Here is a 12,360-nt window from a genome sequence, read left to right as displayed (position 1 = left end):
TCAGATATATATATAGATACATATATATATACATATATATATATATGTACTCACATATATAGATATGTATATATTTATAGTCTTTATATGATGTATTCACATATATAAATATATACATATATATATATTCATATATATAGATATGTGTATATATATACAATCATATATATATATACATATATCCATATTCTCATATATATATGTATATGTGTGGGTATGTGTGGGTATAAATAGAATCTTACACAATTGCATACACGCATATATACATATATATATACAGAATCTATATATATATGAGTATATATATATATATAAATATATATATATTTATATATATATATATATCTGAACCTTCATATATGATTTTCTTTTTCCTGACCGTTTCATTGACTACCAAGTCTGTGAGTGAGTGCCAGGGGTGTTTCAGTCGTGTAGAGGGGTGATTGGTAGTAGTCTGGTCTCTCTGTTTTGGTTCTTGCAGGTCATCCCTCCAATGAATGTAATATGTATTATGATGGTTCTGGGCTGCGAAGGTATAGTCTTAAATAAGGAGTAAATCATTTCTTTCAAAGGCAAACTGGGTCTGCCAAGCTTTGTGTCTTTGAGTTATGGTTTCTGGTTTTTTGATATTCGGTCTTCAAGATTCTGCTCATCGGTTATAGTTGCTAATAATTCTATCTTTGGATTCAAGCCTTCTTGTTAAACTGGGATAGTTATTTCTGGTTTCTGTATCGTAGTTTGATGGACAGTAGAGGATCTTATAGAACAGCTTAGCATTCGATTTATCTCGATTTGAGATACCCTGTCTATACAGTGTTGGGTTCATTCGATTTCTTTCAATCGATTGATGAATGGATGGCAGGTTACCTGTTGTAGTTTTGTGGTGGGTGGTAGAGGTTAACTCTGACTTTTTCATGGTTTCAGTTAATTAGTAAGTTCTATTGATGCAAACATCTGGAAAGACCCTCTGTCCTTATGTTGTTTCACTCCTTTCTCCTGGCATATTGATTTCTGTGTACATCTGTATATTCTTATGATCCTAGCAGACTCATTGATAGTTTTTTTGCATATTGGCATATAAATACACATACATATGCATATGAAAATATTTATGTTTGGGAGCATCTGATTTCTGCAGAGTTAAAAGTAATTATGAATCTGTAAGAAATTGATCCTTACCATTAGTAGGCAGAATTGTAGCCTGGATAATCTCTTAAATTGAAACCCAAAAGGTTAAGATGGTTTCAAGCTAAGGGATATCCAGGCTATAATCCTCTTACTTAAATAGAAAGATGTAACTATTTATTGGATGATTGCAGCAAATTATTATGTTTACTATGCTTCTAACAGTCTGGCAAAGTAAGTTGCAATAAGGTTTTGCAGATTCGGGAATCTGGTCAGAAGTTATTACTCGATGCATTTGTGGGTTAGCCAAAGTGTGGAAGATGGATCCAACCGGAAAGTGCTGAAAGATTTGATGTATAGAAAGAATCTAAAATGTCTTAATATGTCAGCCTCCAACCTCTGATGAGGATTTGTAAAAATGTACAGTTGGTTATAATATCTGATCCCAGAAGGGATCTGGGCTAGACCGGAGGTTTTCTTGTCTCCATTCTTTCCTACCAGTGCCCACACTGAATGGAGATGTAAAATTTTTTATAAAAAATAATAATAAAATTTTGGCTTCGGCCTTTTATCGATCAAAAAAAAAATTATATGAATTATATATATATATATATGAAGAGTTGTCAAACTCCTATAACAACTTTATCAACCTCTCACACTAAATCTAGGTGGGTCATTCAGCCACCTTAATTCTCTCTCTCCTATTTTCACTCCTAAATCTCTATGTGAGTTTTGTTAACAACTCACTTGCATTACTATGCTCACACACAATTACACGCTAACAACAATATAATATTAAGTTGCTTCTCAACAACTCGATAGCTAACCTAAACACCCATGTGAGGACTAATTCATAACAATATCATGAGTGCAATGCACGAAAATTTAAAATCAATTGCAACTCGTCATCAATTTATTTTTCCTTGCAACTTATCATAAATTTCTCTTGGATTTTTGACATGTGACTCACGTAATTCACTTAAATCAAGATTGAAGAAGCCCTACCTATCTAGATTATAGGTTTTTTTTGTTGCCATAAGGTATCCCTGCGACCCAACCCAACGACCATTTGGGGCAACCTGAGACGAGACCAGTTCCTAGGGATGTACCAAGCAGCCCGCTTGCCAAGTACATTGGGTGAAATCCAGGTCTCAGAGTCAAACCCATGACCTATGGGAAGAAAACCAATGGCCCAAGCCAACTCTACTACCCACATGGGCTGATTATAGGTTATATTATTATTATTATATAGATTATTTGAAATTATGGATTATATTGTTTTATATATTATATTTTATATAATACATATAAAATATAATATATATAAGTATAATATCATAGAATTGTACATTACATAAATATGTATGTATGTATACAATCATGCCCAAATTTGAACCTAGTGGAAAAAAACCATACATACAGTCATGCCCAAAATTTGAACCTAGTGGAAAAAAATATGATATTGCAAACATGTATCCGAACCCAATCCCAAACGAGCAACTTAAGTTGATGTAAGCTTATGCTGCAAAGGTTGTCATTTGAATTGTCAATCTGTGTTATTGTGTTCATGTGTAAAGTTTTTATAATAGATTATAGTAAAGAGTTGTTTTAAGCTTTGTATTAACACTTATCTTTCGCCTTGGCAAGTAACTATGTTTAATTTTGAAAGTTTATTTTTCTTAAACTTACATTGTGATTTCATTTAGTAGAATTAGTATCTGCTTAAGCCATAGAAGCAAATACCTTCCTTAGAATATATTGGCAAACCAAAAGAGAAAGATATTTTCAGTTTCTCAAAATAATATTGTGAAAATATGAGAAAATATTGGGAATCCAAAAAGAGAGATATTTTCATTGATGGTCCAATCACCATATGGATAAATTTCATCCAAGTCAATGGCCTCATGTGAAACACCCTCCACCTTGCTAGTGCAAAGGTGAAGGTTGCACTGAACGAAGACAAGATCATTGAGGCAATTCTGTGTCACCCTATTTCTCTTCTTTGTGTGAATGTTCTCAAATAAACTTCAATTTCATTCACACCCAGAAGCACTACATGGCTGGGACAAAACACAGATGGCTATCTTTTGAAGATTAGGCATGCCAGCACCATAATTCTCCCACCATAAATCTACAAAAAAACAATTAGAAATATTAGAATTGAGAAAAAATGTAACAATCAAGTTTCTAGTTTTTTTCTTGTAGTATTGAACTAAATTTTTTACTTGGCTGTTTTCCTCTCCTATCACTTGCTTGTTGTGAAGAGAAGAGTCTCCCCTCTGCACTCTTGTAGATCCTGAACAATGAACATTTCCAAATTCTAAAATAGATAGTCAAACTCAACAATGAACGTTTCCAAATTCATAAATAAAGATATAGCAAATGTCAAATCTCACCTCCAACTCGTCAAGAACCTTGTCTCTCAACTTAGGATCAGGTGCCATCTTATCAATGCATGCAACAACACCTACCATGACCTCATCAGCCCTAAAAGAATCAGAGAAGTAGAATTTCGGGTTCAAGAAGTAGGTGAAGGCATGTATCGGTTGGTGGAGTTGGTTTGTCCAGCTACGATCAATGATGCGCCAAAGGATTTCACATTTTCTTGTATTTCTGCCATAGCAACGTGAAATGGCCTCTTTGGCCCTATCCATGGCCTCATAAATGAGACCCATTGGCGTGCCCTCTCCATCCACCATATGAAGAACCCTTACCAAAGGTTCTGTCACCTAAAAAAATGAAAACAATTTTAAATTAGTACAAAATTAACCCCTCAAAAAACACCAAATAGATATCTTGTATAATGTTTACGTTTGTGGTTGTTACTTACCCCAATCAACTCCTCTCCACTTTTGGTGAACCCTTCATTAAAAAAAAAGCTTACAATCTTCTCTGCTTCAGCTCTTTTGGAGTATGCAAACTCCAACCAAGCATCAGACACAAACATTTGCTTAAGATGAGGAATGGCACCAAGAATGCTCTGCAAAGTGAGGAAGTGGCTAGCAAATTGCGTCACTCCAGGCCGCACAAGGTCCTTGCCATTTGTGAGTTTTCTCATCAAAGCAAGGACCCAAGTATGATTGTAGATGAATTTGGTGACATTTTTTGCACCTTCAACCACCCTTTTCACCCATCCAATCTTCGCAATGTCCTCTAACAACAAGTCCAAGCAATGTAAAGCAAAAGGACTCCATGTAATTGTAGGATGCCTCTCCATAAGCATTCTACCTGCAACTACATATACAACTGCGTTGTCTGTGATAATTTGGACAACATTCTCAACTCCAGCTTCCTGGATCACACAAAGTTTCTACATTTTTTATTTCATTTGAGGCATCAATAGACTTTAGGAATACCATTGCACCATTTGAAGCCACCAAGAAGTTGAGGAGAGTCCTATTCCGTCAATCTATCCACCCATCCGATAAAATGATGCATCATTTTCTCCTCCAACATCTTTTTTGATCATCAACCAAAACTTGTGTATTTTTTACGGCTTGCTCTAGCAATGGCCCACTTCAGTCTCTACCTGTTGGGGCCTTAAAACCCTTTCTTGCAATTGTAAATGCATTAACCAAACCGTCCCAATACAGATTGTTCGCCGCATTGAAAGGTAAATTATTGTAATATCAAAAGCTTGTTGTTGCTATCCTTGCTTGCTCATGCTTCTCTCTCCATCCTATACCTTCAAGTGAAGGTTGTGCTCCTGGAACATTACGTGGAACAAAGTAATTAGGGTCTAATCTAAGAGGAGTCTCACTAGCCTCACCCTCATTGTCACCAAAAGATGAAAGTGGTTGACGTAAATTTGGGCTTCTACAAGTGCAACCAAGGGGACCCGAAGTGGACAATGTGGGATTCATTGCAGCTGCTATGGCTTCTTTCGTTTCTTTCCTTTCTTCCTTTTGCATATCATACTCAGCAAGAAGGGCCTTCATCTCTCTAACAATCTCCGAAGTTGTTTTGTCACATATCTCCACACCTTGTCCAAGTATTTGTGCAAGGTGGTATTTTAATCTATTGATTACACCAGTCATCCATTTCTTACAGTCGGTGCAAGTGACATCCCCCTTTTTGTTTCCTAGTATCCCATACTTCCATGCTTTGTCCTTTAGTCTTCTTGGCTTTGGGGTTGCCCTTGGAGTTGAACTTGCCATTGCTATTTTAACATGAAAAAATAAAAAAATCAGCAAGGTTTTGTGGAAAATCAACCAAAAATATGATATGAATCATTTAAAAAAAATAGTATTTGAAAACAAGAAAAAAATATAAGGAAATAAGTTAGGAAGGGAAATAGAAAAATTTTTGGCAGCATATCCCCTTGTTTTTCAGTATTTTTTTTATTTTCAAAACATGGAAATAAAAAAATAAAAGAGAAGAAAAATCCTTACCTAGATCTCTTTTTCTGTTTTGATCTTGTTTCCTCTCCTTCTTCAAACCCTACATATCTGTTTTGAGCAAATAAGAATGGCAAATGAGTGAAAGATTAAAAAAAATCACTTTTTAACTGTGGTTGGGTGTGTTTCTGTGCGTCGCGAGTCTTCTCGTCAGACTCGCAAGCCTCGACTTAAGACTTGCGCGAGTCCTTGGCACAGACTCACGAGTCCTGTGCCAGGACTCATCTAGACATGACTCGAGAGTCCTTGGGTGAGTCAACTTGGCCCGCCAACAGATGCACGAGTCTTGGCGAGTCCGTGGCGAGCCCCATGAGTCCTCAAACTATGATGGAGATAATAGTTCTTTTGTTTTCTTTGGAATCCTCATTATTAAGTTTTACATTTGGATCTTTTGTAGATACTTCTCCCTCTTTAAATTCATTATTTTTCTCACTACCAAAACACTTGTGATTCTTTGAACATTCACTATCACAATTCCAACTTAAGCCTTTTTCTCTTTTATCTATCTCGTGTTGAGGAGAGAGCTTACTAATTTCTCTTGGGTTCAAGGATGTTTTTGCTAGTAGGATTAGTCACATTTTTTTCAATTACTCTCATGGTTTCACCTTTGATGGTGTTTTGTTTCTCAATATGCAATCCTTGTTGCATAGCTTTCCTAACTATACAAGGTTCCAACACACGAACATCATTTTGGATTTGTTCCTTAAGTCCATTGATGTACAATTGTAGCCTTTGGTAAGGTGTCACTTCGGGAGCTTGAAGTGCCAATCTCAAATTCTCAACATTATATTCAGCTAAAGATCTTAATTGTTTCAAATTATTTTAGTTTGATAAAAAAGATTTCAATATGTGGTTATTCATAGAAGGTTGTTAGTTCTTTACTAAATTATTGCCAACTAATTGTCCTTGTCTATCATTCATCTTCCATCAATACCATTGGTTAGGTCCTAATTCAAAATATTGTAAGGATGTGTCAACCATGGACTTATTTGGTAAATTGTGAAATTTAAATTGTTGTTCTGAGTCTTATCCATGAAATTACATTTATACCATCAAATTTATGAATGTTTATTCTTGGTAGGTATGCTTATTGACCTTTGTCCTATCCCTTGATTTGGTTTACTATGGTTGTACCAACGTTGGTGGTTTCTTTGGGACTTCAATTTTGATAATAATTCTTTTGTAAACTTCTCTACACCCTCATTTAAAGATTTTACAAATGGGTCAAGCATTTTAACTTTAATGAAATGTATTGTTATTTGAATTTCATGTGCTTATGGAATTCTTTCCTCAATTTTAGGTGGTTGAAAATAAATTGAGTTCTTAAATTTTGTGTGTATAGAAAGGTCCTCTAATCCTAAATGTGGCATTGCTTCAATTATGTTTTTATTTTAAGATTTATTAAAGTAGTAAAGTATTTGGAATGATAGAGTTTGATGTTTAAGTTTTGGACTAAACTTTGACCATTATATTAAGGAATTGTAAAGTGGAAAATTGGGAACCTTAGCCAATTCGCCACTTGGAAGAAGACGGAATTCACTAGGCTCCAATTTTCACTTGAGGGAGACTTTACATTCAAAAGAGGGGGATGAATCTGCTAGATCCAATCCCAACTGATGCAAGGATTGAATACTAAGTAGATTGGAATGGATTAAAATGCAATTGACCCTCTCTTGTAAGTTGATTGATTGAACTAAGAAAGTGCTGAAAATGGAGACAAAGTATGCAAAAACAGTGAGCTACAGATTCGGGATTCAGCTGTGCACCTATATCTAAGAAGTTTGAGATGATTCAGAGCTACTCTGTGAAATCCAACAAAAGTTGCAGGGACCGTGTGTCTGGACAGGAGCGCCCTCCTATCGGTCCTCCGAACTTTCCGCGCGTTGAAAAGGGTTTTTTCGTCTCTGCAAATAAATCTTAATTCTAGAAGTACAGCTGCGCACTTGTTTCCTGCATACAGAAAAAAAGGGAAATGTGTTGGGAATAGGGGTTTGTCTTCAGATCAAACCCCGGTTTTGGAATTAACCAAGTAGTTGAAATAATGTAAATGAAAGGACTAAAACTAGAAATCCTCTCTTTGAGGGGATGTTGAATTGAATGAAATTGAAATGCTTATACCTCCTTGTGAAGTTTTGTTTGCCTCCACATGGAATTAGGGTTTCATGAAGTAGAATGTCGATCTCCTCTTCAATGCTTGGAATCTTGTCTCTATTGCTGCTCCAAAGCTTGAAGAAAGACTGAAAATGCTCAATTGCTCTTGAATGCTTGAATGCTTGATCTCTTGAATGCTTGATGCTTGATGATAGATTCGATAAGATTTCTTGTTATGTCAAATGAGAGGGGAAATCCCTCTTATATACTTGCTAGTAGGTTTAATTGACTGATTTTCCGACTTGAGCCAACATAGGAGGGAATTCCTGCTTCAAATTTGAGTTAGGTCCAAGGGGAGAGGATCAAGGGGGGTCCCAAATAAGGGATCCCAGGGCGCCACGCCCTGGTCCCAGTGAGGACCAGGATCAAGGTGTGGGCATAGCACAAGGTTGAATTGCAATGTTTTTTTGATGCACATAAGCATATTCAGGTCTCCGATAAGGCCAAGGGGCGCAAACACTAAGGTGAAGACCCAAATGAAGTCGAAAATTGCAAGGGATACAATTTTAGGACGTTACAAGAATATATTTTATGTATAAAAATAAAATTTTAGGAACTAACCCTCCCTGATTTTTTATAAGCTTTCCATAAATGTAATTTTTTTTTTAAATTCCAAAAATTTGTTGCGTACATAGTAAATTTGATGAAAATATTGACTAAGTTTGACCACTAAATTAAGGCATCTAATTTATGTCTTACAGTAAATTACAAAGAACTAACCCTATTTAATTTTTTATTAGCTTTCCAAAATGTAAATGGTTTGAAATATTTCAAAAAATTGCAGCCTATAAAGAAATTGTATAAAAACTAATAAAATTAAAAATATCAATTACTTTTGAAAAACTTACCTTCAAAGTCTGAATTTATTTTTGAGAGCTTATCTAATGCATACCTCAAAACCCACAAAAAATCAAACCAAAATTCACATTGGTTTCAAAGTTATGATGGACACAAAAATGTTGGCCCAAATCATAGCTCTGATACCACTTGTTATGATATTTCTTGGAAATATTTGTAAAAATCAGAAATATAGTATACCACTTTGAAGGGGGCGACCTCCAATAATCAGATTATAATATATAAATTCAATATTTGATGATATAATAATATGGGAGAGAGTTTTCATCCTTTTTTATAGGCTTAACTATTTAGGGACATACATCTTCATCCTAATTAATGTTGGGAAATAAATAGGTTCAATGCTAAAGATTGTGAAAATCAATCTCTATCCAATAAACTAATCAAAAGATGAGATACAAGGCTTGAATAGCTGCAATATGAAATCTAGAACTCATATGCAAATCTGAAAATTAAGTTGCCTTGATATGGAAAACCAAGATTAGATACTTATACTTTATGATGCCAAAAATCAGCTTGTTAACCATGCTTAATAAACCTATCTTATGTGAACTTGTAACAGCAATAAATAATGATTAACATCGGCGTAAGAGAGCAGCAATAACGCATAAATCAGCAACATAAGATCAACAAATAGCACGGGATTTACGTGGAGAAACCCTTGTGGAGAAAAAATCCACCAAGAAGAGAGGACAAACTTGCATTATCAACAATAAATGTTCTTACAATACAATCAATTTCATTCTCCTCTTTGCCTCCACCATAGCAGCACCTATGTACATGTGAACAACCTCCTTAAGTCTCTCGTTTGTCCTTCATTCCTGCAAAGGAATCTACATTCAACTGTTACCCCTTAAAAAACTATACCCAAAAGGTTGAATTTATAGAATGGCAAGAGCTCCAAAACCACCAAACAAGATGCCCAAAGAAGCCTCTTCATTCCTCACGACCACAACCCTTGGAATGCCTCCACAAAACTCAAAAATATACCAGTTTTTCTTCCAATACTTTCCCTCCAACTTGGGTGCCCATTCTTGCAAGATAAACATTACATTAAATGCAATAAATAACAAAATACCAAGAGACACTTGTTGTCTCTTCCATGCTCCCACTTGGAGAAGCCCAAAGGTCACTCTTTTTCCACTTCTTTAAGTCATTAAATATCTTATTATAGACGTTCATAAGTGGGGAAAACAATATTAAATAATTGTGTTCACAACCCACTTTTACCGTTGCTAGTGGAACCCACAACCCCTTATCAATGTATTACAAACAATAGTGAGAAATAAATATCACAAATTATTTTCCCAATACATTTTAAGTGTCTTAAGACACTTTCCAAGGATGTTGGAACCATGTCATAGGATTTACAAGGTAGATGGCACCTTAATCCTAACATTCTCCCACTTAACATCCTACACTATAAATACACCCAAAGAAATCACAAACAAGGGAAAACCATCTTTTAGCCATCCATATACTATCTAAATCTTCACTATGCTCTCATACTACAACAAAACACTTGCAAAAGCAACCATGACAACCACCATCAAGCAACAAACTCCTCACATCCTCCAACATGCCACATATGGAAGAAAACTATGTTACTCGGGAACGCATCCCTAGGCTAAAATCCCTCATCCCCGTACCGGGGACGTTTTGGGGACTTGGGGACGGCTAGGAGACGTTCCCCTGTTGTCCCCAAAATTGCAAAATCTGTGGGAAACATCCCAGAAACTTGGGGACGGTAATGATTCTCAAAGGGGACATCCCCCCATCCCTTAACCATCTCAGGGACGGCCAGTCGTCCTCCTTTTCCCAACACATTTAAAAAAAAAAGACTCAAATGCTCAATAAAAACATTTTTAAATTTTATTACAGGTCTATAAAACTGAATTTTCACTCATATGACGGGTAAACATGTCTGAATCACTTCCAAAAGCACTTAGAAATAATGAAAAGCAACCTTGTAATAAATTTCACAAACACTTAGAACTCGGTAGTGCGTAAAAACATGGTTGCAGGTCTGCAATATTGGACTTTTCACTAATATTAAAGGCAAACAGGCCTGAATCATAGCCAAAAGCACTCGGAAATATGAATAATAGCTTGGTAATGAATTTCACAAACACCCAAAACTTTGTAGTGCATAAAGAAGTGGTTGTAGGTCATTATAGTAATGGAAGACTATCTAAATATCCTCCAACTAGAAAGAAACAATGAACTACATGCAAACAAGTGCTAGCATATTGACAATGAATTTTCAATTATGAATGCATATTGAGTATTGACAATGAATTCTGAATTATGAATGCATATCAAGTATTGACAATGAATTATGAATTATGAATGCATATCGGAGTATTGACAATGGATTCCGAATACAAATGTGGTATGTTAAGGTTCTATAATGTATATATACATGCTTTATCCATGTTTTCATATGAATATAATGTATATATACATGCTTTATCTCTTTTTCATATGAACATTTAAATTTCCCTATATATTTTTAATTTTCTCTATATTTAATATAGTCGTCCCCTTTGTTGTCCCCCTGGCGTCCCCAAAATTGGCAAAAATTTTGCCGTCCCGAAAACTCATCCCACCGTCCCTTGTTGTCCCTGTCCCAGAAACTTGGGGTAACATAGGAAGAAAAGGAACATGCTAAGGTGAACCATATCAACTATCACTGAAACCTGCAACAATCTCTACATGAACATAAGCATTAAGATTCAAATGATAACAAAGGCTCTAAGTAACTGCCTTTCTCATACCACTTGGAATAGCAACCACAGTAAATTGAAATTCATACAAGCTAACCATACCTTAAAACAAGGTATACCAACATAGACTTCATGCCATCAACATATCAACCCTAAATCTACAATCTTCTCTTCATATCTATAATGGATTTACATCAATAACCAACTATAGGCTCCTTGATCTTTCTATTGAAATCCTCATCAAAGAGTAACCATCTCAACACACAATCCCAAAAAATATGAGATTTCATAGTCTCACCCAAGTCTCTCTAGTCTCCATGAGCATCCATCAATCAATGCAAGCCAACTTCAAATAAAATCCTACAAAATCATGAAGCTCCAAGCAAATGATTAATACTCAAAACCAAAGAGAAACAACAACACCTCACCAAAGACTCAAAAGTCCTCCATGGCACCAAGATGTCAACATCTCCAAACCACATGAAGATAACCATCCATCATCAAATGATGAATCCACATCACTACCAAGGCTCCCACTAAACCGTGTAACCAAGCTCTCTAGGCATCGTGATAACCGTCTCCTAACTAAAGATCCTTTGTGGCCCCAACAAGATCAAATAACTCAACCCAGAGCTCCCAAAAGGAAGAGTCAAACAATGATCTCCAAACCAATAAGATGCAACTACATATCCTTTGTCAATAGAGCCAAAGATGTCAAACTCTCATTGCAATTGAAGGCAGAATCTGAGAGCCCCACATGACAGCAGCACCCATTGCAAAAGATCATCCATCTTCTAATTAAAGATTGTTCATGGCTCACAATACACTACAACCATAACAGCTTAGAACCAAAATCTTGAAACAAAGAAGATAGAACACATTATGTAACTGCATAAAGCTCCCACTAAAAGTGATATTGAGTTATACATGGCATCATGAACAATATCATTACCAAAACTCCACTAAAAGTGAACAGAGTTTCTCATGCACCATAATCTATTGCTAAGATTCAAATGAACAACAATATCAGGTACTCCAAATAATCCTTTTCTCGCTGCAATCAAAATGCCAATATAATAATTGCGACCAACAATGAGACCTAC

The 12,360-nt window shown here is 35.6% G+C and overlaps 1 protein-coding gene across 1 annotated transcript in view; it reads right to left on the bottom strand.

The window, feature by feature from the left end:
• The window catches only part of LOC131071601 (enoyl-[acyl-carrier-protein] reductase, mitochondrial), a 203,356-nt gene that overhangs the window by 130,052 nt on the left and 60,944 nt on the right, over positions 1–12,360 (bottom strand). The gene's annotated exons all lie outside the window — the stretch shown is intronic.

The sequence above is a fragment of the Cryptomeria japonica genome, chromosome 11 (assembly GCF_030272615.1).
Source record: "Cryptomeria japonica chromosome 11, Sugi_1.0, whole genome shotgun sequence".
In the NCBI taxonomy this organism is placed as follows: Eukaryota; Viridiplantae; Streptophyta; class Pinopsida; order Cupressales; family Cupressaceae; genus Cryptomeria; species Cryptomeria japonica.
The sequence above is the reverse complement of the archived record's forward strand: the minus strand, read 5'-3'. Positions and strand labels throughout refer to the sequence as shown.